Source organism: Falco punctatus (genome assembly GCF_963210335.1).
Source record: "Falco punctatus genome assembly, chromosome: 3".
Lineage (NCBI taxonomy): Eukaryota > Metazoa > Chordata > Aves > Falconiformes > Falconidae > Falco > Falco punctatus.
This window is the reverse complement of record NC_137582.1, coordinates 28,500,327-28,528,181: the sequence shown is the minus strand read 5'-3', so window position 1 is coordinate 28,528,181 and position 27,855 is coordinate 28,500,327. Positions and strand designations below refer to the sequence as shown.

General features: G+C 44.2%; 1 long non-coding RNA gene across 1 annotated transcript; it reads left to right on the top strand.

The window, feature by feature from the left end:
• The first annotated feature begins 26 nt into the window (after positions 1–26).
• LOC308059972 lies at positions 27–27,855 on the top strand. The gene is made up of 3 exons (XR_013926539.1): positions 27–1,571; positions 1,967–2,119; positions 5,769–27,855. It is a non-coding gene; the product is annotated as an uncharacterized lncRNA (long non-coding RNA).

Sequence of the window (27,855 nt, the reverse complement as noted above, 5' to 3'; positions counted from 1 at the left end):
CCTAGAGGTGGCGGCCCCGCCCGCGGGCGCGCGCCTTCTCCTTCCCCCGCCCCTCCCTGACTGCGGAGCTGGGGGGGGGGGGGGGGGGGGTCGTTTGCGTTTCGGGGCTGCCGCAAGGCCGGGCCGGGGCGAGGCGGCGTCCCGCCCACACAGCCGCGGCCTCTGACTCCCCGCCAGCCGCCTCGCCCCGCCTGGCCCGGCCCGGCCCGCTCCGGCCGCCGCCCGGCGCAGAGGCCCCTTCACCCGCGCCCCCCCCCCCCCGCCTTCGCCGCTGATGGGCTGAGGAGATCGGCGGTGGCGGAGCTGCCCCCGCGCCTGTGGAAACGGGGCTCGGGGGGTGGCACCACGTAACGCGGTCGTGGGTTGTGTTGGTGCCACCCGCGCCCCCCATATGACATACCCCACTCTCCGGGCTTTTGTGTTTTCCAGGAGGGCCGAGTTTTCCCAGTTAACCCCCCCTTGCCAAGCCCCCGCAGGGCAGGCAGACCGAGCTCCGGCACCATGCCCGTGGCAGGGCCGCAGCGTGCGGTCCCCCCGAGGGAGGCGGGCTGGCGGGTGATCTCCCGGGGTACTGAAGGGACAGGGTCTTTCCCGGCACAGCCTGCATGTGCCCAGCAAGGCACGGAACCGCGGGCCGGGAACCTAATCCTGAATCAGGAGTGGGAAGGAGGTTGGGGGTTGGAAAGGCCCAGAGGAGTTCAGCACAAGGAGCCTGGGGGGGAGCCCGAGGAGTGGTGACCCTGCCTGGGATGGTGGGGTGGACATGCGGGCGGGCTCTGCAGATACAGTCCTGCGAGCCTCTCTTTTGAAAGGCAAGGGGGTATTTCTGCCAGCACCACCCAGATGTTGATGAGGCATCTCTCATATGCTTTCTCCTGCGCTCTGGGGATCAGTACCCTCTCACAGAATTAGAAGATGGAAAGTAATACGATGGAGAAGGCACCTCGATACATCTTTTGAAAAGGGCCAGGCAGAATAGAGGCGGTAGAGACATTTTTTTCATGCAGACACAGGCTGTATCTGGCAGTGCCACAGAACAGGAGCATCTCCAGCAGGAGAGAGCGATTCCTTCCCCAGGGGCTTGCTCCAGGCTCTCCTGCCTGCGGGAGACCCCCGCGAGCACACCACCCTATTCCATTTCAATGCAAGGTCTCATGTAAAACCTCAGGCTCTGGTCACATGGTCAGTTACTGTATCCCAGCTGTGGAGCCATAACTGGAAATCAAGCATTACCAGCTTTCTGAGTGACTCCTGCTCGGATAATCATTCAACACAACTCATGCAGAAATAGCCACAGTGCAGGACAGGCATGTATTTCTGTAGACAGAATCATAAAAATCTGTTGGTAGGGCCGTATGATGAAATAGCATAGGAAGAATGAGGTGCTTGCTTCTCAGAAAGCAAGAGGAAATTAGGAATCTGTTAGTGCTCTTGACAAATGACTGGCCGGGACCAGGTTGATAGGCTACCAGAGAAAACAGCGTCAACGGTTTCCCCTGCAGATGTGCTGCCTTCTGCCTCATGCCTTCCTAGTTTTGCCTGCATGCCTGTCTTTTCCAGGCGCTTCTGAGGTAGGTTCTCTGCACGCTCCCTGTCTTCCTTCCACCTTGCAGTGCTCAAATGACTGTAGACCTGAGAGAAAGTGACCAGAACAGAGGTTTATTTCTAAATCTTCAAAATAATGATCTTGCCTTTTGACTGAGTATCAGAAAGGTGCTATTTTAAGCTCTGTTAAGAATAGGGCTTTTTTTTCATTTACCCTTAAAATTGTACCATATAAAGAACCATTAGGTTTTCTGTGGTGGCATTTTACCTATAGGATTTGTTTATGGATCCCTTACTACCCTTTCTCATGGCCTAAGATGTATGTTGGAGTTTGTCGTACTTATTTTGTCCATCTAAACTTCTGTTATCTTAGACATTGATTTAACAGTGGGGTATATTTTTTTCTTTGATTTCTTGTCAGTTCTAGTGCCTTCCATTTACTCCAAGGTTTAATGAATTTCACCTGCATTACTGTGGAATATTGCTGGAACACTTGTGAAGAGAGAAGAAAAAAAAAGCAAAGTGGGCAATGCTGGGTAAATAAAAGCTCACTGGAATTTACTAGCTGTGTGAGGTGAGAACATCACTGTTTAATTTAAATGTTAAGAATATAACCTTCCTTTTACTTCCCCAATGATGCTTTGTTGGGATATTCAGATACAGAGGAGTTAATTTTTGAAACAAGTGTTGTAAGGCTCAGGATCATTATGTATTCCAATACACAATGCTTCTTCATCTTATGTTTTTATTTTTTACCATTATTTTCCACTTTAGGAAGCAATAGGAGGAGAGCTTGAGAACTGTACTTGAACACAGATGGTATGATGGCACAGCATTTGCTGCAACTTGCTTCAAGTTATGTTACAGAGTTCATTTTTAACATAAGCTTTAAACCTTTAGTTTGTAGAAAAGTCTCATTGAAATGGCAACCGCCCAAATATAGGCTATACATTTTCAGAGGTACTTGAATATTTTGCAGTAACATGATGAAAAATTAACTGATACAGGAGAAATTATAATTCTTAAAAGTGCATGAAGAATCCAGACTGGGAGCATACGTTAGATGAAGCGCAAGTATGTATCGCGTTTTGGTATCTCCAGGAAATATAGGGGAACCCCTTGTGAAGTAGGCTGCAATGCTGTAGGCAGTGTTAATAGTTTTGTGGAAGGAAAACATCAGCCTTTCCATTCAGTCCTTTCCATTATTTCTGGTTTTGACGTGAATGGAACGTCTTCTGCAATAACCCTAATTGCCACTAACCATGTTTTTTGTTTGCTAACAGCCCCATATGTCAATAGACACTGAACTAATTCCTCTTTAAGTGGGGTATTTTTGCCAAACACCATTTCCACTCCTCTGGATTTCATGAACACTGCCATTTGAAACGGATCCATGGAATGAGACTTTACTCACCTTTGCATATGTCGTTTCTTGAACAGATACTCTCCTGCTGTCTTCTATTCTTACATTTCCTGCACTTTCCCCCCAGTGTGGAATGTTTTATTTTGTCTTGCTTATTGCAGTTTTGACCAGGGAACTTGGTCTCTTAAAAAGATAGGCTTTAAGCAGTTTCCCTTTTCTTCAAATGCATTTTCTCTGCTGCTCTCCACACAGCTTTTTGTTCGATGACTTGCACTTTCACTATCTCAGACTGTCAGGCGTACTTGTCAGCAGCTAGGAGCAAAAACTCATTTGTAGAGTTAGACACATTTGCATATGAAAGTACATATATGTATGTTTATTTACAGTCATTCTTACTTTACTTTCTTATATGAGAGGAAGAAATGGGAGGAGGGAGAGCAAGAAAATGATCCCAGATACCTTTTATTCTCCTTCTAACACATCATATAGTTCTTTCTTCTTCCCTCCCATCCTTTCTCTCGTAAGTGTTTAGTTATTCTTCCCTGGGCTTAACCATATTCAATTAACAGTGGATGGGTAGCAAGGCAGGGTTATGGAAGAGGATGGCAGGGGTTTTGGGGGATCACCCTCACACAGGCCAGGGAATGCAGTCCAGGAAGTCTGTAGGAATAGCTCTTAAAAGTCAGAGAATGCTGTCAGGACTGGAAGGCACACTGGTAGTTACTCGTGGTGCTAACCAGGCTGCTGCTAGCAAATGGAGATGTTCTGATTGATTGGTTTTTTTCCTGGGAACAGGAAAATGAGGAAAGGCAGCCTAGCAAAGGGCGCTTCTCTGGAGACCAGGAGATGATTCTGCAAATCTACAGCCTGCAAGGGAAAAAAATGAGTTGGCAGCTCTGCTGTGTGCTCTCCTGCTGTCAGGAGCTACTCTTGCGAAAGCTGCTTGCCCAAAATCCTGACTGTGGTGACTTTGTTACATACCTTTCTGTGCTGATTTTCAAGGCAACATGATTATACTGTATATAGGAGTATTCTTACGCAGCCTCTGTGTGCTTCTGGGGGGCTTTGAGATTCTTGACCCCACTTAGCAAAAGCAAGAGTGTTGGAGTATTACCACCTTTCTGGAATAAACCCTTCATTAACATTTTTAGGAATATGTCCTAGCTATCTTTATTTCTTTGCTTGGCCACAGCCTGTGATTTACAAGCCAAACTTCAAGCTTTGCACAAGTGAATGAGATCTTTTATTCCTCTTCTTTGTAGCCTGATTGTGCTTTTGGATCAACTGACACCCTTCCTCCTCAGGACACTCTTAAAGGTTGACCCAACTGAGGCACTTTAGTGAGGGATAGATGCATTTTACACTTGAGACTTGACTTTTCTTTTTGTCGTCGTTCCCCACCCCCCTAGTAGTCTAAAATGAATCAGAATCTGACTCTCTGTTAGGTGCCAGTGATAAAACATGTAAGTTGTGGATAAGGCTGCTGTTTTCCATTGCTGAGTGGAAACTAGTTAGAGCTGCTGGATCTCACAAGGCCTTTCTCTCTGCCTTGTTGAAGATGTCCTCAGAATCCTTTCTAACCTGCTCACCTGCCTGTCCATAGTCTAGTTTTACAAAAAATGACGCATTTAGCTGAAGAATCAAAGTACCAGTGCATCCTCCATAAGTAATCCTGTACCATGGATTAAAATTCTCAAATGATTTTGTGTATGGACTGGTTTAAGTACACGTATTAGAGAGTTAATGCATGGCTGGAAGAGTCCCCACAGGTGATTCCTCACATTCAACTGTCAGTAAAATGCAAAGGTCATTTTCACAAAAATAATTTTAAAATGTTTGCATACATCTTGTCACTGAAATGACAAATGTCCAAGAAGGATGTCAGGATACCCGTCAAATAAATGGCATAGAAGTGATGAATTGTAAGTTAGCATGTTCCCTGATGCTGGGAAAAAAAAGTAAGGTAAAATGGCAACTTTTTTCACAGGACTTGTCACCAAATGATGAAGATAAATTGGCATTGCTCTTTACTTCCTACTGATCTTTCTCAGAAAGGAAGCTAGATGCTGTTCTTCCTTGTTTAGAAAAAGCTCTTGAAAGGTATGGAAAACTGTAAGTTTACACAGGGGTCACCAAGAGCTGAATTTAATCTAAAGAACTTTTATTTCTGACATTTAGCATATGAGATGGGGGAGAACATCAGGACCTGGCTGCACTTGAAGGGCTGTAATAACTTCCTGCAACCAATTAGCTGAAAAGAGGATTTGAGAGGTCTGGGTGGCGAGGCTGTCACATATATATAGGTCCATATACGCATCTCATTTGGTTCCTTTCATTGTAATGTTTAAGAGCATTAGTGACATACTGAATGTACAAGTGCACAACTTCTTGAATTGCTGAGAGCTTATTTTGAAATCAGGCACCTTGGCATTGCTTTGGGTGTATCTACTTTCCCAGGAAAAAATCAGTTTGTTTCTGTACCTGAGTTGATTTTACAATATTAGATGCAAACTCAAAAGCTGCACGGAAGAACAAAGTTCATCACTCTTGAATATGGTTGATTAATCAGGCTATTTTGAGATACAGGTAAGGAGCATTTTAGAGATGCTGCTGCAGTCATCAGAACCGTGAAGAAATCAAATGAAATATCCCCAGCATCAGCAATAAAGGAGATTTAACATGAGCATTTGAAAACACTTGGCCAGACAGAGGTCTGCAAGTGGAATATATATGGTTTATATATTATGATTTTATTATATTTGCATTCTTAACCGATTGTCCAATGCTGAGGTATTTGCTGTCTTCCAAAGACACGTGGGAAGAGCCTATCACATGTTCTCTTCTCCATTTCTCCCTACAGGAAGGATGGATGGTGCCAAAATGGGCATGCTTTGCCCTGGGATGCATGGAGGCGGTTGGCCACCCACTCTGCTGGGAGCACTGACTGCACATGGGTCCTCTGGGGCTGGAAGTACAAGTTTGAGTGAATTTAATATGGTGTTGCTAAAGTAAATGTGCATTGGTCTTATTCTGATCCTCCACACAGGGCTGAATTACTGAATCCAAAGTAATTCTGTTGGTTTATAGATGAAAACAGTTCTTTTATTTTTGCAAACAATAGCCACTGGGATTTGGGAACTTGGAACTCTTTTTAGCTTGTATTCATTTCCGTTATGTGTAACTGCTCTTGAGTAAGCAACATAATAGTTAAAAAGTGTTACCAGAAGAGACAGGATGTCTTGAAGCAAACTTCAGACTAACATTATTCTATTATACCTACTTTGATTTATTTTTGCACTTATTTTTTATTTATTTGTGCTTACTAGTTAATGTTATTTTAATGTTGACTGTCAGGAAAAAGGCTCCATAATGTCTTGTTTCGAATCAGTTCTGCCACTTAATTTCAGAGCTTCTTGTCTTGTATGCATTTATCCTGAGTTTGTCTCTTGTTTTTTAAATGACAGATTATTTATTTTCTGTGCATTCTTTAGAAATGCACCATAGCCGTTAAAGTTGAAGGCATCAGAAAAAATGCTAGGGTGCAAGTTACCCATCTCATAGGGTACTCCCTGAGGACTTCTGGAGAACCTCAGAAATGAAATAGTGTAGCTGCTATAGGATACATGCAAACTCTTGCTATAAACATTTGCCGTTAAAAGGATCAATAAGTAATATACCAAGCCTATATTTTCATAAGGTAATCCAAATAATTATTAATACATTGCATTGTGTATTAGATGATCCTTTGAAGTTAAAAATGGAATGATACAGCACTTCAGAGTCATTTTATGAGGCGGTCTAAAACCCGACAATTTCTAGGAAGAAAAATCTCCTTAATGTCCTACTGATACCTGAATGGTTCAATAGAGGTATGGATGAAGGTGAACTTACTAATATATTTTATTTAGATTTTCACAAGCCCTTGGCAGAATTATCACAACAGGCTACTAAAGAAATTGAAGATGTAGTTTTAGAAGGCCAACTTAGCCCCCTAAATACATATTTAATTAACTTTATTCAAGTTATAGGCATTAATAGCATTTCTAATCTTGAAGGTTTGTAATACAGTAGGAACTTATATATTCCACTGGTAGAATCACTCTGTTCTCTTGTTTTTGCTGCTGAGCATGTGCAAAACCGTCTTGACAGCTCCAGGCTGCTAAGCCCCAAAGAAATACATAAAATAAGCATTTTCTTGCAAGTTTCCTCACAACTGCCTGTCAACTTCAGTTTTGCATCCCAGCAACCAATTTCAACTCATTTTATTTTATACTGACTACATTTATCACAATTTATTTTGTATTCTTGATAGGATTGAAAGAGGCTCTCAGGGCCACAGATTGCTGCTGAAATATTAGACAACATTTGGCATGAACAGGATCAGAAATTAAAACCTGGCATTTTTCAGCCTGGTTGCCTTTGAAAGGAGGTTTATGAGATTGTGTTGTTTATCTCTCTGTACATTCAGCAATTCCCCTTAAAAACTTTGGGACCCAATTTCAACCAAATTTGAAAGATGAGCTGAAATCTCAAGATAAATAAGGTCTGTGAAAAACTGCAGCTGTACAGAGGACAAAGCGCGTAATTAAATGCCTGCGCTGTGGAAAAGGCAGGTGGAAGCCAGCCTTTATATAGTGGTTGAGAGCTGCCAGCCTGCCCGAGTATGCTCAAAGAGTTTTGATTGAGCATAGCAAGTGCCCTATACAGAGAATGGGTTTCTGAAGAGAACCTGAGGTTGTTACGGCAGAGGAAATTTTAGGAGACAAAGAATGCAAGTCCTTCAAAACAATGAATCAAACCCCACCTTGTTTGTTTTATTTCTTGCAGAGCAACTTGATTCTCATGCCCTGCCTCTTCTTCCTTCTTCCCACCCTCAACACCGTTTTTCCTCCAAGGATCTCCAGAGTCTGTTACTATCTTTGTATTCCCCTTGGTCTCCTGGCACAGCATCAATTCCTAACCAGCCTAAGAATTCTGTCTGATTTAGTAATGAGGTCTCAGATATACCCTGGTGGGAGCCAGTTAATGGCTGTTTCTTCATCCAAAAAGTTCAACCAGGCTGTTAGGATGTGCTCGTGTCAATAGCTGGAACAAAACTATTTGGTACTGACCCCTTTCCATCCTGGAGAATCTCCTGCTTCAATATTTATATTCATCAAACATTTGTGGATTCTTACTGTGCCCCCCTGCCAGCTACCTGACATTTTAAAGACCCAGCGTTGTGTGGTGGGACTAGTGAATCTAGTTTAAAAAAAGGTAATTATTTAATTTTTTTTCATCTATACACACATTTCAAGTAGTATATCCAACCCAACGTCGCAATGTTTTGAGAATACTCCTATAAGGTATGGAGACTTACAGCTGTCCCACAGGGTCTGTATTACTCTAAAAAAAGCATGTGAGAGTTGTATATTTTACAAATAAGCTCAGCTGAAGAAACAAAGAAAAATGCCTTGCCTTCTTTTTGTCTTTTCTGTCAGGTTCTTCCTCAAGATGGTTACTTTATGTAGCATGGAAAGTTTTTGTAGTTCTTCTCTGGTCAATTATCTAAATGGGACACGATTGAGCTGATGTCAAAACAAAGAATACACACATGCATGGTACTGGGCTGTAATAAAAGCTGCTCTTCTGTACAACTTCTCAGTTTGTGAAACCTGTCTGGTTTTGTATAATAGATAAGCCCCAGGAAGTATAAAATTAGTGGGAGTGCTTGTAGTGTGGCCAAGTTACAGTTTTATAGTCGTTTAAAGGTCAGTAGCAAATTGACATCTACACCCACTCAGTCCTGCAGGGTGAGGCTCTGTAGGGACAAAGCTCTCAGGCAAACATCCACAAGATTTGCCTGTGGCCATATGGAAGAACTGAGGCTGAAGAAGGGGCTGAGATCCCATCCTGCCACTTGCATGCCAGGGCCAGAGTTACCAAGCCAATCTTTCTCATCATTTATCGAGGGCAGACTTTGAAACCCAAGCCTCCAGGAAAGATTTTTGAAGCAAAACCTCCAGCTCTAAGGTCCCACGGTGCAGGTACTCTTCCCTGTGCCACCCTCACCCCCCGCCCCCAACTTCTGGCTTCTCTTTTTCTTGTTACTTAACCTGAAAATGAGGTTTCAATGAGAAGAAAGTTAAACTACTGAAGGAGACTACCAAGTTTACGGATGTTACTATCTTTCAAATATTTAATGTCTTACTTCTAAGTTAAATTTTTTTTCTTCCAAACTTGTCAGGCTCCTGACTAGCCTCATTAAGAGTGCAACTAGACTGTAACCAAATGATCTCTGTGATACAGTAAGTGGCATGTGAGCAGCTGTAATAGCAGTAGACTTAACTTCAGAATGCTGTGAGTTCCTCTGAGCTTCACCAACAGATTTGTTGATCAGCTCTAGATTTTACAATGTCATTTTTCTTCTTTAACAGAAAAACTGTCACCAAGACTGGTTACAGCTCACGCCTACAAATACAAAAAGTTGTATAGAGATAACAGCACACAGAAAGACTTGCTAGGCCATGGATTAAGATGTGTACCACTGCCAATTTTCAGAGAAGATGGTTTGCACAATGAAAGCTCAGAACTCAAAAGCAAAGATTGGGTGCTTTTCTAAGGAGAATAGGTTGAGGGACAAGATCTGGGGGAAAACCCTAAACCCCAAAAACCTGCTGTAGAAAATGTTCCACCTGCTGTGAAAACGAAAAGGAAGGTGGGTAATAAAAGAAGTATGAAGCGTATCTGTTTTCAGAATGTGGCTGAAGAAAAAGAGGCAGTGAAAATCACTACTACAGATGAAATCTTCAGATGGTCTTAAAGCATGGAAAGATCTGTGCTGCATCCCACAACTAGGGGAAAGCGCATGGGGTGGGAGGGTGTTAATAAGCAGGTCATAAGACAAGGTGGAGATTTGGAAGTGTCCAGCTAGAGCTATGGTTGATGTTCAGGCAGGAAGTTCTTAAAATGTCCTGAACTCCACAGAGCATGCTTAAATCCATGAGTCAGTGCAGTATACAGAATCACAGAAGATCTCAAGTTGGAAGCGACACAGAAGAGATCATCCGGTCCAGCTCCCTGTGCCCTGCAGGACTAACGCTAAACCAAATCAGCACACTGCCTGCTGTCCTCAGCCTCAGGTGCTTTGGGCTACAGCTGCCAGTTTATACTGGGACAGGGACTGGGGTTCCAGTTTCTACTGGGACAGGGTGCAGCCTGTACTGGGAGGGGGTCAGGGGATTCTGTTTGTACTAGAAGGTAAATACATATATATACGCACACGTGCACGCACACGTGCACGCACACACACACACGCACGCACGCACGCCACAGCTACTCAGCACTGACCAAGAAGCTCTCTGAACTGTTTTCCCCATGTCACAGTTAGCTGGTGTTGAGGCCGACATGGTTAGGAGTTCTCTTTCTAACCAAAGTTTCAAGCTCGGTGGACAGCCACTTGATCTGCAATACCAAACCTACCCCTCCAGCAGCTGGACGCAAACTCCGGGAAGTTCCCTGCACGTTCTTGGGTCACAAGCCAGGCTGACGTACCTGTACCTCAGCTGTAAATGAAGCCTCCCCTGACACTTGTGCAGCATGCCACTCCCAGGAAGATTTAGGAGTGCTAGCCATGCACTGCCTCTGGCTCATGCGGTCCCTGGCACCACTCCGACATTCACAGAAGAATGTACATTGCCGGCGTATCACCTCTCCAAGTAAACAAGGCTTAGCGGCTCAAACGGTGTTCAGATGGCTCTTCGATACATTCATTTGGGTACATGTGGCTCGAAAGTGCTCTTTTTCTATGCCTTGGTGCTTTGCCACCAACCAAAAATCACCCCCCACCCCCCACCCTTCCTCCCACAGACCAGCCTTGCTGGTGATTTTGGCCTGCTCCTCCCTTCCCCAGCGAGCTTCTTGCTCTGACAAATTCTCCCTTGGCAACAATAGCTCCTGCTGGGTTCCTCCCAGTCTGTGGTCATGGCTACTGGGGTGTGAAGTGTTCTGCCCACCTGAGTCAGAAATGCTCGGCAGCTCGACTGACAGCGTAACAAAGGGCAAGTCATCAGCTGAATTGTACCCAGCGCCCGGACTGGCTTGGTGGAAAGGGCTGGATGTGAGAATACCTGGCCAAAACGCTGCAGTTTCTCAAATTATTTTTTCAGCTCCAACAGCCTGCAAACTGCTTCAAATTTATGAATCCATTCTGCATGTAATTTAAAAGTGCATTTTCTTCAGAGAAAAGATAAATTGCAAAAATAAAAATGTTTCTCTACCTACAAACAAGCCTGTGTTACGTTTTGGGAGTGGAAAAGAATCCCCAAACTAGATTACAACAATACACAGTATATTATTTTGATTACAGTTGTTCTAACTGAATATTTTTACAGATCTAAAAACGTTCAAAAGGATTTAAAAATAAAGGAAGCACATATTTTTTATTTGATCCTAGGGCTTTAAAATCTCAATTCTATCTCCATGTTTGCTGGAGATCCTTTCCTCTGCTTCTTTTATACTGAGCAGTATGTATCTTACTGAACAGTAAGGTACTGTTTTTCTTAGTCTTTTGGGGGGAGGGTCTTAATCTTAATTAATCTGAATTAAACACTTTGAGGGAAGGCTGGCTGCTGAGCCTGCAAAACCAGTGATACTCCAAAGCCAGTGTTTGTGAGAGGTGCAGTACCAGTGGGGGCTTGTTCTGTAGCCTAGTGGGGGGCATCTTTGCTGGGCCAAGTGCATGTGCTCTTTTTGTGTCACACCTGTTGGTGTCTTCCTTTGAGCATATGTTCATTGCTGTCAAGTTAGCAACCCCGCACAGCTGGCTGGCTGCAATGCCGAAGGGAAAGTCTTTTATCAGGCTGGGGGGCATTAACATGTGGTTTCCTTGGGGAGATGAAAATGGCAGGTTTCTGCATATGTTTGTTTCTTCCCATCTTTTTTTATGATGAAGGAAGCCAAGGTCTGATTTGTTATCTATAGTGTGGTTTCGGTGTTTCACCATGCTGCTTACCGCTGCAAGGAATGTGCTAGGGAACCCTGATACTCCTCAGAAAGGTAATCTGAGTTTATTTATTTTACACAGTAATAATCACCAGATAACACACAGAAATAGTTCTAGAGCACAGAGCAGAACCACATTTCCTTACCTTTGGCTGTGAGCTCTGGCCAGCAGACCAACAGGATGTGATTGCTTTCAGGATCAATGTTCTGTCATTAATTTTTGTACAAATATAACACATATTCAGTAGGAGCTAAAGGTCCCCTTGTAAAGCCTGCCAGCGAGAAACATACCCTGACGGACTTGTCTTCTCTCAGGTGGAGGAATGAATTGAATCTGGGTCCACTGTGTCCAGGGTGCTCTTCCCACTGAAGTACTGGGTTACAGTGATGGGGAAGAGGAGGTAGGCAGCTTTGCTCACTGTTTGAAAGGAAGACATGGTACCTGCTTGCTCGTTTCTCAGCTCCATCTTCAGAAGAAGCAATCGGCTCTTAGCTCCCCGGCAAAGAGAGTTCCTTCCCTGCAACCTGGGTGCAGGCAGAATGAAGATGCGCTGCTGGAGAGGTGGTACAGGGGATCTGGAGGCCAGGCTGGCGTTTTCAGGAGATGACTGGCATGGCTGCAACGGGGCTGCATCGTGCACAGCAAGTAGAAGGTACCTCTCTACGTAGGCAGAGAGCCTGTCCTCCGGGAAGTACCAAAATCTTGCCAGAACTTGATATGAGGTGGGTGGGGAGGAAAGGGAGGTTTCCATGTTTTACGCTGAAAAGACATGCATATTTACAAGCCTCTGTGTTCGCGGTCTTTCTTCCTGTGCTCCGTATAAACAGGAGTCAGTCCCAGTTAGAAGGCAGTTGAGTATGGGATGGGCTGTGGGTTATTATTTCCATAACACTTGCGTGTAAAGATGTCAACCAGTGCTGAGACCCCATTAGGCTATAAACACAGCAAACTGGAATCCCTTGGAGAGACAGAAAGGTAGATGACTTGCCTGCAGTCAAACATAAGTCAGTGGCAAAAATAGTACGTGGCCCCTGGACTAAAAAACTGGTGTGGAATCAGCGTGGTTTGTCTTGTGCTTCCCGCAGCTTGCAGACAGATGTGAATATGTTGGGCTAAACTGGAATCTGTTAGATCTAATTGAGCCTTAATTATAATACATTAAACAATTAAAATAATGAAGATCAGGCACAATCAAATTTCAAAATAAAGAGATTTAGCAAGATTAGACTGTTAAAACTGTACGGATGATGCCATTAATCTTGGAGGAGGTCCAACACAAACGATACAGTATCTAGCCAGCTGGGAAGACAGCAAACTGGAGGCAATATCAGGTTTCCAACATGAAGTGTAAGGGAGTAAAAGGATTTTCCCCTTTCATTTTACAGCTTTATTTTTAGACAAGAGCAAAATACCGAACATATCAAAACACGTATATGCATGAACATATAACATAGGTGTGAATGGCTGTGAGTCATATAAATTTGTGGACTTCAAGGAGGCAGGGAGTTCACAGCTTGAAACACTTGGTGAATTATATATACTACTGCACTTCCCGTTTATGTTTTTAAGAGTTATCCTGTTATTTATAGTAACTTTAGCACTGAGGAAGCTGGCTTTGACTGACAGCTCCGGGAGCAGAAGTTGTTCTTTGTCCATAAGACAGGTACAGCACTTCAGGAGATGAGAGGGGGCTTCGGGCCCCACACTCGTGCCTTTCCTGGCCTCTCCAGGGATCTCATCATCACTGTTGTCAACAGTAATGCATTTATGACACTCTGTCACTTCTGAGAAGCACCCGCTGTGCTGCTCGCATGAAGCCAGGCTTCCTCCAGGAAACCCGGAGCTGGTGGAAGGTCCTGGAGCCCAGGCACAAAGCCACGGGGAGGGAGTGCTGCGAAACACCCCATTTGTTGGAGGCAGAGGGTGGGGAAGAACAATATGTAACAGTTGATAATGGAAAAGGAGGTAAATGTGACCAAAAGCCTGGCCTGCAGTTCACAGGTAAAATGATTTTACCAGAAAAAGAATTTTTTTTTAAAAAGCCAAAGAAAAAATACATTATGAGGCCTCCTCTGGGAAATAAGGATGAGCAATCTAAACTGTGGGTTTTCTTTGTATAATCGAACATTGCATTCCTGCAGGGATCTTTTTACTTGGTTCTTTGCTGTCTCTGACTCCTCTCGACAATGTATACAAGCTGCAGTACAAAAAATAGAGAGAGTGAACGCTGTATGGAGAGAATTTAATTTATAAGCCCTTGTGGGACTGTGGGTAACTATGGAAAGAACGGAGGAAGATGAGTGAAAAGAAATCCTCCTAATGTCTGAATGTATTAAATATTTAATTGAAAGAAAGCAAAAGAGGCACCAGAAGGAGTTTATAATTCTTGGAAAACCTAAAAAAGAATATTAGGCAATGTATTCTCTTTTCTTCTTCAGTTTTGCTTTACACAAACTTAGTACTGTGCCACTTCCAAGGAGGAGAATTTGGGCCAAGGATTTAGCAAGAGACATCTGAAGACCTCAGAAAAAGCAAGGGACTGGGGAAACAGAACAAAAGAAGAGACTCACTCTCTTTTTCAACAACCATCATCTTTTCCAGTTCTTCAGGAGACACGTGTGAAGTCCTGCATGGGTGGATGCCACGCACACCGAGATGCAAATGCTAGACACTCATTGCTCCACAGCAGGCAGCAGACGGACAATAGCAATGCTGCTTAATTTCAGGCTGACTCAGGAATGGAAGATTTTTGGCATACTGATCTTGACCTCTCTCTTCTGTCCTGTCAGCTGTTACTTCCCAGTGCCCTTGGGCTGGCTGAATTTGTCCTTACTGATGGCCCTTACATAGTTCCCCTGTCCTGGTACTCATGTTGAAGCTGGGCTTTTAGGTCTTTGGGTAGATCTTGGAACTGCAGATTAAAATCACATACTCCTGCTTTTATTAGATTTGCTGAGGTTCAGAAGTTGCTGGAAGCCTGATACACTCCACCATTTACTGGCTGTGAATTATGTAGATACTCGTATTTTTAATTTCCTTTCATTTAGTTGTATGTGCAGGACCTCTGTCATGACCAGCAGGGAACTCTCCCCTGGGTACAGAGAGGCAATTCAGTGTCTGTGCCAACCCTGGCTTGTAAAAGCCTGGCAGCTCTTGACAAACAAAGCCTAGAAATGCTGCTATTAAAAGCATTTATTGAATAAATCCATATGTGACAAAATGATAGCTGCAAAAAGCAGTGGAATTGTTTTTTAATGGATAAATTTTATTTGAAAGGTAAAGCTGAGCTGCAAAGGCTCAGAGAACAGTCACCTGAGGATAGAGCTTTGAGCAACGTGGGAAAAATTAGAACCACTATGAACAATATAGGGGATAATAGATTTGAGAACATGTCTGCTTTGAGTGGGAGCTTTTATGTAAAGAAAGGAGAGGATAAGCCTGGATTTAACTTTGGTATTTGAACGCTCTCACAGATAGAGGTAGAACAAACCCTCATTCCCTTCAGCAAGCCTGCAGCAGTTAGAAACAAGAGGACCCCTGTTCCTCGATGCAGGGGTCAGCAGATGGCGAAGGGGTACAGTGCGCAGGCTCTGACCTCCTGGTGAGCTGCACAACTGAGCTGCCAGGGCCCCCAGTCTGCCTTGGCACCTGGGCTGCATGTCGCACCAGCCCGTCAGCCTGTGCTCAGCCGTCGTGTTCAAGGGACCCAGGGAGCTGAGCTCTGTTGGTTGAAACCTCCCTACGCAGAGGAGCAAAGGAGCAGCTATTGTGTAAAGGCTGTTGTAACAACTGAAGAGCAGCTCCGCTGGAAATACAAAATTGCCATGGGAGAGGATCCTATTTTTATGTCTCTCTGCTTAAAATGTCTTTGCTTTGGCCTTGCTTGGGTGATCAGAACTTGCTCTAGACACCAAAAAAGAAGGGAAAAAAAAGCAGCCATTATTTAAAAAGAGGCACGTGGGCAGTATTTAGCCACAAATGTAAACCAACATTGGCTATCCGAATTGTTTCTTAGGATGCTGAAAAGAATCTGTCATGATGAGCTTTGGACAGGTGATTGCTGGGGGTGGATATGGATATTTCCAGGTGAGGGATGAGGAACCCTTTACTGGAACTGGCAGAGGCAGATGTGGTGACCTAGAGGTGCAAAATAGCCTCTCTGGGAATGAGAGGTCTCTAGTGAGGACAGACAGCTGTGACTGCTGCTGACATACACGAATGCAGTACGGCAACACTCAAACTTCAAATTCAGGAATTTCTTGGCACATATAATGTCCACGTTAGGGAAATGCTTTACTTATTTGAGGGATGGTCTAGCTTGTCCAGTCTCTTCAAAGAGCTAATTAGTGAAACTATGAAAACAGCGTATCAGGATTATAAAGGTTTATTGGTACATCAGATAGAAATTAAAGGGAGGAAAGAAAATTGTTATGGAACAATGAAAACAAATAACATCCAAAAACATAACATCAAAACTGATCCTGCAGAGAACACCGGGGTGAATATCACATGAAAACTTGCATTTAAGAAGATATTTGGGAAGTAATGAATTCAATCTAGCAAGGAACATATTTTTCGAAATCAGACATAAGAAAACAGTCAGAAGCACCTACTATGTTTGGAATATTACACATGCAGGTGCAAGTGCCCAATTTAGAAACGAGTCTCTGACATTCCTGCTCACAGTCTAGGAGCAAGTGAATGTTTGTGTGCACATATTTCTGTAAATCAGTCTCATCACCTATGAATATCTTGCTTTTGGAAATGTCACTATTTTCTGGGGGGAAAAAAAAGTCCTTTATTCAGTCTTCCCAAAATAGGATGCCTAATGTTGGTAGAATTGTAGATGTTTTATTTCAAGATAGATATACATTGGCTTTTCTACAATAGCAGTTTTCTCATCTGCTGCTTCCCAAAGTGGTTGTGGTAGAGCTGTGATATATCATCAAAGAATGTCACGTGCTCAATGCTTGCAAACCATCTTTTGATTAGAAAACATCTTAGTGAAAAAGAACCATTTTCCAAAATTGGGGCTATTTAAACTTTCAGAAGTGTCTAGGATCCTTACTTTCTACTTTACTCTTTAAAAAAAAAAGTTGGGTAAAAGAAAAAACCTCAGTTCAACACCTTATCCAGGGGAGAACAGCTAGAAAATGGAGAACAGAAGCACATTGCATTTAATTCACATGTAAAATCTCCCTTGCATTACAAGTGAGCCAGGGTACCAGTGCTTTATTCCAGTCCCCAACTAAATTTACTGGAATCTCATGTAAGTAAAGCCCAGCTCTGCTGTCTTGTCTTCTTTCCTCCTTTGCCCAGTGGTTCTGTTATTTCAGGGATGAACGCGGGATGCTCTGCTCACTGCAGATTCTCTTTTTGATTTGAAACATGATGGTTTCTCTGTTTGGAGGAGAGGCCTTAATACCAGACATCTTGCAAAATGCCTGCTGTATGGGATCCCACCACTGGGTAGAGTAAGATGGCTCTGTGAGGAATAGAACAGAATAAAATAGAACAGAATATAATAGAATAGAGTAGAATAGAACAGAACAGCATAGAATAGTTCAATTGGAAGGGACCTACAATGATCATCTAGATAGTCGATATTACCCAAGCCTTCTGCAGGGACTGGATGGTGTTTTGCCACCAAGTGCAGATGTGCTGCAGATGGAGATCCACAGCTCCCCAGGGGAACGTACGCTGCCACACTGCCACGTGGGGCAAGTGCTGGGCATGGGCACAGGATGGCGGCTGTCACAGCAACATGATGCATCAGCTTTGGGAAACCAGGCTTACAGCTGTGGTGGCCGGCTGAGGGGCGCAGGCAGGTAGGGCAGCAGTTGCCGTTAGGGGTAGGTGGAGGGCCCCATCCTGCAACAGCGCTTCTGTCTTCACCCTTCCTATCTCTGCAGTAGAGGCAGTGGTAACAAGCCTGGGTTTCTGTCACAGCGCTGCTCTTCCTTCCCCTTTCCTGTGGCAGGAGCAACCCAGCCCTGGCTCCTTGTCCTCGAGATGGCAATGCTCAGTGCCACCAGCTGTTCTGAGGAGCCTTTGGCTGGCTCTGCCCTGAATTCCCTGTAGCAGAGGGCTGCAGCTGAAGCTGGGGACTCACAGCAGCCCGTGGTCCTAAGGCAGCCCACAGGAAAGGTATGAATGTGTCCCTCATCTGAGTTTTTAGGGAAAAGCCAGATGCTTCAGCTAAACTAGGATTCAGAGCGTGCAATCAAGTTTTGCACCAGCAGAATAACCTCACAGCTGAGGCAAGGTCAGTGAAATCAGGGAGCTTGGCCCGTCTCAGCCTGCAGGGATATGAAGGCACAAATCCTTTGGGAATATCATAACCCCCAAAGTGCTCCGCCACCCATCTAACAAAACCAGACCCCTTCAACACGGGACTGGCTGAGGACCTGCTGCCTCATCCCCCGGCCCTTTGCTGCCTCTTTCTGAGGGAATTTAGGCTCTCTGCTCCAGCCTGGAACCTGTGCTGTGAACTAAAGAAAGCACTGGACTCGGATGCCTTTGAAATCACTTTGAGCCTTGCATTGCTCTATTTCTCCCAACAATTCCCATTTGTATACTGTGACATTTAAGTCTCCCAGACCCTCGAAGCAGAACGGCTGGGCAATTATAAACTGCATTTGTTGTTCAGCTTGCGCCCCCCTCCCGTGAACTGGACCGTGAAAACGGAGCTCAGGCCAGCTCGGTGCTCGCGACCAGGCAGCACCATTTATAAAGCTCCAGGACGAGGCTTTATGGCCCGTCCACAGTGATGGATGCAGAACTCCTGCAGGTGTGCAAGGCTGGATACTCAATCTGATCTCCAGATTCTTCCTTCCACAAGGCTGAAAAAGCTTCTCAACAGAGAAGAGCTGAACTAAATTTCCCATACAAAAATCCTGGTTGGGTCCCTGTTTGCAGACTCCCTTTCTTCTTGGTCTCTTCACAATGGAGGGTGCTGTATAAATGTTATTTATTATCAACCTCCCTGGGAATGGAGTGTGACTGCTTATAATAATCCCTTGTATCTCTTAAACACCCTACAGCTGATTTCTAGCCCTTGGCAAATGTTTAGGACTTCAGCCTTGCAGTGTCTGGTCAGGAAGGTCAGCACTGTTTTCCATGGATTACGGGTGGGAAACTGAGGCACAAAGGTTGTAAATGGCCACTCTGACTGCTGTGTGAAGTGGATCCAGATGCAAGGCATCCCATCCTCAGGCCTGTGCCAGCCCTCTAATAACAGGGCCAGAAAATAATAAGCAGAAAAAGACGAGTGTGAAGGATTCTACTGTCCCAACACTAGCACAATTTGCCAGCTTTTGCACAGATACAGGATGCTCTAAACAGGACTGATGGGTCACAGGGGCTGGGGCCTGTGTCACCTTCCATTGCTGTTGCTCTGGGGCAGTGGCTTAAACTGGGTGCTCAGGTAGGGACAAACACCACAAACATTGCAGAATTGCCTGGTTGTCTGTCAGGAGACATCAACATGATCTAGAAGATAAGTTTCTAACAAAGTCAATTCCTTTTCAGCCACAAAAGCATCCTTCCTTCCCGGTGCCTCTCTGTCACTTGTTTTGATAGCTGTGGTATTTTTCCAAAAAGAAATAAACAAAAGTAATTAATTTTTTCCCCTCCAGCTCTCAAATGCCAGCCTCAAAATCATAATTTTTTAAAGTTGGGTGAAAAATTAAAACAAAAATAGATTTTTAAATTTAAAAGAGGCTGAAAAAGTTCTGTTGGAACTTGGAGGAGTTTCAAATGTTATTTTTAACCATAGATATTTAGCTCTTATGGGAAACAAAACTTAGAAGGACAGATATAATTAGGTCAGATATTGAGAAACTTATTACGCTTTGCTACAGATGATCCCAAGAGAATGTAACTTAAGCCCTTTTCTTGTATTAAGATTCGGTCATGGTTCTTCACTTTTTTATGTAAAATAAAGTAGGATAGAAATATACTTTGTATTACTAACTGCTTCAGCATGTGAAGCAGTGAACGTTTGACAAGAAATCTGAGGACAGAAGGCAAGATTTTTATTTCATTTTGCACCAAAATACATAACATTATGTTAGCATCTGTGCTTGCTTTTTTTTTCACTGTGTAGATACAATTGATTTACTGACAATACTGGTATCTCCTGGGATTATCTTGGCATCTCCAAAGCACCACCATGCAAGTATTAACTATGCCTTGCAGCGTGATTACAACACAGACATTATTAATATTACAAGTGAGGAAACTGAGGCAAAAAGCACCAGTTGTTTGATCAGTTGATCAGCACTGAGTCTGTTTCACAGCCGCAGTCAAGACTCAAGAACTTCTGCCTTCTGCTCCCACTGCTTCTGCAGAGAGATCCACCTTCACACAAGAAGTTTGCTTTTCATACATAACCAGAGGAGAAAAGCTTTTATCAAAAGAAGAAATGAGCCAGTAGGTGGCTGATAGAGTACTGTTAACACATGGATCTGTCATTACTCATAGCATTTATCATGTCTGTTACTGTGAGGCACACTGTTCTTTAAAGTAGGTGTCTTAATTTGAGGGATACTGGTTTTCTTAGCAGCTACAGCAATCTGGGGAGGGAGACTGGGTGAGTTGCCCGAAGTGAGATACTGCACATCATTCATTGTAAAGTCTGCTCGGAGAGAGGTGGAAGTGGACTGGAGTCATGCTAGGCAGGTCCTGGATACCAAGTTTTCCTGGCACAGCCCCACTGGCTCAGGAGAAGGAAAAACAATATTCTCACTGACAAAGATTTGCCGGCACTTCTCCTGGAACCCACAGCCAAAGCAGACACAACACATACAGGCAAAAGAGCCTTTTGGCTAGATAGCTTGAATTTTTCAGGGAGATGGTTTAACTGTATCAGCAGCAGGTCTCCATCACTAGTATAAAATGTTTCTCCAGCCAGCAGGGGATTTGTGTGTATGGTTATTAGCAAAACTTCTGTAGTGTAGGATCAAAATGCAAATATCTACAATGACAGGAGTGTGTGGATTCAGAGTTTGGGTCAGACCCTTCATTATAGGTGAATGAAACAGAAGGAGTCTCCTCTTGCTGCTAGACTGTGCTCAGCTGGGAGTGGCGGCAAATCTGAAAAAGAGATTTATTTGGAATCCATCTTGAATCTGAAGTGAAGAACAGCCAGATGCAGTGGCAGGACCATCTAGACCTAAGCATGTTCAAGGTAAGTTGATCCAGCTGGTGTTAACATGGAGCAAGATCTCATACTTGCTGTAGCACTGGAGGAACATAAGATAACCAGGAAACAGAATACATTAATTTTTCTTGCAGTATTTTTGAAAAGCGTAAATGAAAGGAAAGGACTTAAGTTCTAATGGTAAGTAAAAATCTCGTGCTTGGCCTATGAAAAATCTCGATCAAGACAAAGGGAAAGGTAACTGACTCCTGTGCTGCATTACAAAGCATATATTTGTGGCAATGTGGAAGTGTCATCCACCCATTGTTGCCAGTATTCAGTTTACTTGCTTTCTATCTTTGTAGATGGTAGAGATTGCAAAGTTTCCCTGTCTGCCACAGGAGGTATTAAGGTTGATAAGCTGTTCATAATTATTGCTAATGACTACAAGGTAGTGATATTGTTCTTCACCTTCAAGGTAATAAGTGGCATTAAGCTATGGCAATAATTTCCTGGAATAAACACTGTACTCTTACTTTCTAATGTAAATTGCACTCTTATTGATGCAATAAACTGCAACCATTTCTTGAGGCTGTGGAAGACTTCCAGTAAGTGATAAAAGCTTCAGTCGTGTAATTCTGTTGTGTGCTAGTTCCTCACAGTGCTTTGCTGGGCTTGCAATAGGGGCCATACAAAAGAAACATTCCCTACATGCAGCATATGAACTGTACAGCGAGTTTGTCTTTTTCTGTGTGGCCCAAGCAGAGCCCGATTGTTGTCTCTCAAACAAGCCACTTCCTACGTGCAGTCACAGAACGTCACTGCCGTGAGAAACTCACATCGGCTGAGTTGTAACTCAAAAGCTCAGAAGTAACTGTTCCAAGATAGTGAACTATCTTGGATAACCTGTCAGGTTAACACTTCTTGGTAGTGCCCAGACGATAAATTGGCTTAAATTAAAGGTTATTAAGATTAATATTGTCTGATAATACATGTGCCTTCCTGTGCTGAGTAACTCTGCAGCCACACCTCTACAACAGTCCTTTCTTACCCACTGCTTCTCTGCATTTCTGTTAAACTCTTAGTCATCTGTCAAGTCTATGTCAAGCCTTGTCAAGCCTTGTATAGTTCTGCTGAGACAGTGAATTTCTTTACTAAAGGTACATTGGCTAAAGAAGTTTGGTTGGGTTTTTTTTTGCTGATGGAGCTGGTTTAACTTTTCTCAACCTAAAAAAATTGTCCCAACAAAATTACTTTTTTGCTTTTTCTCAACCTAAAAAAATTGTCCCAACAAAATTACCTTTTTGCTCCTGGACCAAGAGTCAACTTTTCCCAGCATACAGATATCATTCAGATGTGTAAAGTTGCACACTGACAACTGGTGTAGCAGTAACAGCTCTCTCCTGACACTATGGCAGAGCTCTGAATTTGACATTTGAGTGTTCCCTGCTGTAGGCAACAGTGCCTGCATCTCTAGAGTAGTGGCAGAGGAGCAGACTATGCAGAAAGCAAACTCTGCTTTAGGTTTTTAGGATGCTCAGCTGAAAGATATTATCAGGCAAACATGGAACTTCATCTTCAGGCTTTGACAAGTGAAATTGTTTTCCTTTTAATCCTTGAAACATTATATTTCTCTGTTAGTATTCAAGGCAACCAGTAGGATGGCTACTTGCCTTTTCTATTTTTCAGAGGAAAGCAAAACCGAATTCTTCCTGGTTTGATACCAGAGAGACACTGTCTACTTGAAATAGAGCCAGCTTTTGAAAATGAGTTGAAAGTCATCTCCTTGCCAATTTTTGTGGGTGTTCATCCTGCCTGGGTAGCAAGAAAAATCCTGTAGGGAATCTCATGAATGTCAGTGCGAGCAGGTACTGAGGAACTAAGCCACTGTTAAATTTCTTTCTTCCTTCCTTTGAAGAGGAGGAGGGGGAGAGGGGAAGGCAGATGGTAACTCTTCGCTGGAGCACTGTGCGTATGTCTGTTTTTGAAGCTTTACCTCTATAGAATTGATGTGTTTGACTAAAGAATTACATCCTTGCTGCAGAAAACAGGAGCAAGACATCAGCACGTTCCCTGACTGCATTTCTGTTGGCTGGAAAAAGAGGACTACGGAAAGCAGGGAGAGGAGAGGGCAGGAGCTGCCCACTGCAGAGCGCGCTCCCAGCTAGGGGAGAAAGCGTCAGGACCACTGCCAGTGTGCCGCGTGAAAGGTGGCAGGGAGTGTTGTTCAGATTTACTAAATTGATGTGATTTATTGTTCTTTTCTTTCACCCCCTTCCAAAGATGTTATGTCTGTTCAAATAATTTTTTTTTTACTTTATTGCTCACAGTTGGAGATGTTTCACACAATGAGGCCCAGGTAATAGAATGCAGTTTCACAGATTTCTCCATGGAAGCTCAAAATAATGTTTAAGTGCTTTTTTGCACAGACCCTCTACAAATGGAACCCAACCCTTGCTCCATCAGTCAGTTTGTGGCAGAACAGTAGGAAAGCCTGTTTCAGCTTGGGCTTTATAGCTACATCAAAATACTTTTTTTTTTTTTTTTTCCCCCCCACAATAAAGTCATAACCTAGGACTTCTCAGAAAGAAGAAAAGGTGTTTAAGCCACAAAGTAATTTTTGTTCGTTGGTGTCTGATCACGTTCAAGGGAAGACAAAGCAGTGCATGCTTTAAATGCAAGGGAGATATTTCCTAAATTTGGGGGGCATAAAGTGTTTCTACTTTAGCCAGCTGGGGAGTTTGGAGTCCACCAAACTAGGGGGAGGAGAGCATGTTACCAACATGTTTAAGTCTGTGCTGAATGCACTTGTGTTCGTTTCAGCAGTCACCCTTCTGAAAATATTTTATTCCAACATATTAAAAATGAAACCTCTGAGTTTTTCGCACCTAAAAGCCTTTTCAAGTTTAACCTACATTTAATTTAGTAAAAATCATCCCATCTCCACAAGCAGAACACAGCACCTGGTGCCCAGTTCAGACATTTTGTTTCTTTGCTTGTTTTCCACCGCAGCCGGTGGGTTGATGAGTTCTCCCTCCAGAGTGGCCGCAGAGCTGACAGGTCTTTATTTCCTTGCGTGAACACGAAACACTGGCGATTTGTGAAGCTGAGCAAAATGGAGGGTTTTCCCCGGCACCGGCCCAGCAGCATCACTGCCCTTTGCTGGGACGCTCCTGGTGGTGCTATCAGGGGAGAGCTGGGGGAGCCCTAATTAGCTTGGGTGCTGGTTAATTGGCGATCTGAGCCTGCGGTCAGGGCCGGCAGAGTGCTGACCGGTGGGGTGCGGGGCCTGGCGGGCTGGGCAGGTGCCATTACCAGCCCGGGGCAGGGCCCCGCCGCCATCTTAGGGCGGCGCTGGCAGGCACCAGGGCATGGCCCAGCGGGCTGGGCTGGTCACCAAAGCAGCTCCACTTGGCAAGGGAAGAAGCTCCTGGAGGGGGAAGAGGTGGCAGCCATCCTGTTTCTGGGAGGATAAAGGCACTGAGCAGAGTGGATTGACGCAGTGGGGCTGGGTGAAGCAAGAAGCCCCAGGGTTTTGGTTTTATTTTATGTTTACACAGTAGGAACCTGCAGAGACCATTACAAACCCATCTGCTGTTCACCATCGCCTCTGCCCCTCACATGCTGCTGTCCCTAAGGCCCATTGAGCCCCCATGGCACTGGTTTAATGCCACATAATGCCGGCAGGTCTCATATGGGTCACTCCGTGAATGCGCAGCAGAACCATGGCAGGAGCACCGAGGAGGATTTTATCCTAAGTAAGCAAACAAGAGTCTAATAAAGAGCATGATCATTATGCTTGGGTGCTATCACAGTCAGACAAGGGGTATTAGCCGGTGTCTCAGTGAGCATCCAGACAGTCACCAGAATCTAGTTTCAGAAATGAACTGATGCCCACCACTGCAGAAGATGCACATGGCACTGGGAAAAAGTGGGAGTCAATGCCTGTGAGGTGGGGTTTGTGTTGGTTCGACTGCTCTGCCTCTGTCCTGCAGCGAACGGACAGCAGGGAGGGATGGAGGTGGCGGCCAAAGGCATACATACTGCCGGGCTGTTCAAGGAAAGTCCCAGTTTAAGGTCATGGAAAATTAACTTTTCTTTTTATCCCTGGTGCTTAGGGGTAACGTAGAATACTTGGGTGAAATCTGGCTAAACTGATGCCAGGCAGTGTTTGTCTTTAGATTGCATCTGTGCTGGTGTGGAAAATGGAGTGGATGTTTCCAGACTGGGAACTGGCTCCTTTAAGCAATCCTGCACCACAGTGTGCCTTTCAGGCGGTGAAGAGCGCCTGTGAGCTTCCCAGACACTGTGCTGGTGCCATGCCTGGTGCAGCTGAAGGGGACGCAGGTAGGACACAGGACAAAGCTGTCTTTGTGTGTGTGTGAGAACCAGGAGAAACAAAATGGTTTGAAGCCACCTTTTCAGGCATCTTTTCCTTGCGCTCTCATCCTACTCTATGCCAAGGACATGAGGGTGAAGAAAAGAAATCCTGGAGATATCTCATTGCTTCAGTTATATAAAGTCAGGAAAATAATTATTTATTTAATTCTGATTACTCTGCAATAGTTTACTTGTGCTTTTGTATGTATTATAATGCATACAAAGTCCTCAGAACCCTTGCCTGTTTCTTTCTGTTGGACATAGCTAAGTCCCAATGAATCAACACACAGCTATCTTGACCCATTGCTTCTGCCGAGATCTCAGCAACAGATGCAGCAGTTGTGGAATGCCTATCCTGCTTTACATTCAGCTTTTTCTGGAATAACTTTCGTGTGTAGACAAGCCAGGACAAGGCTGCATTGCTAACCACCCTGCTTTTCTGTCTTCAGGAATTCTCCCATGGGAAGGCAATGCTTTATTTCCTCTTTAAAGCAGTGACTTGCCCTAGTATCTTCCACAGCTGCACAAAACGGGGGAGACCAGACACCAGGATTTGTGCAAAATGAGATGGGCTGGAATGGGAATAAGCAAATCAAACTCCCCTTGTGTGAAGGTCCCACCTACCATTGTAAGATGGATCCAAACCAGAACGCTGAATGGCTGAATGAGACTCCTCTCTAATGCCAGGGAAATTCAAATCTAGGTCCAACTTAGAAACCTAGGAATGAGAGGTGAGGTAATATGAGACTTCCCCTCGGGATGGCTGTGTGAAAGAATGCAGGAAGAAGGAAAGATTAACCCTGTCTGCATGCAAAGTGAGCCATGTCCCTCCCTCGATCCTGGGGGAAAGAGTCCCTTTGCACGTCCAAGGTTCCAACGTTATTCCTCTGCCCCAGGCAGGCAGGGGCACGATACAGCTCTAATGACTGGGATCCAGCAGAATGTGGAGTTCATTACGAATACTGCAGACTTTGCAATGCTGATTGTACTGGTGTGGAGAAGGCATAAAATAATAAACATTTTAGGAACGTCTACTTTCATTTGATGCAAGAAAGTTAGTTAGCAAATAAGTTACACTTGACATTTATCACATTTTTACAGATGAACCTTATCTACACTGGAATATTCAGTCAGTTGTGTAGCACTGGATTCAGAATGCATGTTGTAGTATCACCAGCAATAAAGATGTCACATTTGTACAACTAACATTTGCTTTACTGTCCCTTTTATCATGGTTTTATGGCATTTATACTATGTTGCAGAGGTGGGAAAGTGATTTTGCAGGCAAATACAGCAGTTATAACACTCTCACTCAAAGCTTCCATTAGGGAAGAGGGAGAGGGAAAAGGTGAAATTTGAAAGAAATGAAATTTGAAAAAAGAGCCTCGGGCAATGGCTGATTTCCACTTCAGCAGACATCAGAGATGGACAAGGGAATCTCAGCTATGGCACCATCTGAAGGCTGATGCTTTTACTTCAGTAGCGTCTAAACGCCACCCCCACCATCAAAGTTTTGTTCGCTATTTATATAGAGCCAGCGCCTGTGATGTTCTGATCTGGAGGCTACAGGAGTACCAGCTAAGGCAACAAGGTGGTACTTGCTAACACAAACAAATTCACTGACAGTATTGTGCTTGGTGATAAAAGGCAGATGTTTAGTCCCCAGTTTGCAGAGTTACTTAGTTAATGCCGAAGAAGTGAAAAGCTCCGGTGGGAAGTGCTTCTGACATTACAAAAAGACTTACATACTACACGAAACCTTCCAGTATGGGAGGTTTAAAACATACGGTGACTTTACTTAGTCCTACCTTTTGGATCACTGACTGTTGCTGGAAAAAACCAAAGGCAAAACACAGCCAAACCCATGGAGTTGCATATGGTTTTGACTCAGAATTGTGCAAAAATGCATGCTTTCATTGGTTTTGGGAATTGAAACCATAATTCCCTCCTCCCATAATCTGCTTCATAATTCCCATGGGGAAGGATACCCATCACGAAACTCGGTCCTGCTGCCCCCCCAAGATTGGCCTCGGTCTGTCGAGAAGGGCTGCAAAGCAGTCAGGGGCGCTCAGCTGAGACTTTGTGCTGGAACAGTGAACCCCACAGCCGAACTCTAGAGAGGTCTCAGGTGGTTCTATCTACAGTTTCTATCAAATTAGTTATAGCCCCCCGTGGGCTTAGATCTAGGCCAGTATTAAAATGATCGCAGAGCCTATTATATTTAAATACATACTCTGCTCACAGCTTGAGTGGCAGCGGCGCAACTTCTAAATGAGGTCGATGACTAATCAAGGGCAGTTTGTGCTAAAAAGAAAAAAAAGAAACTGTGGCACATGCGTGACTTCTAGAGGAGACCCAGCGTCACACACTCCGCCAATATGGGGCTCAGCAGCTCTTGGGTCAGTCTGGTCCCAGACTAGTTCTGGGCATTGTCCTGGTGAC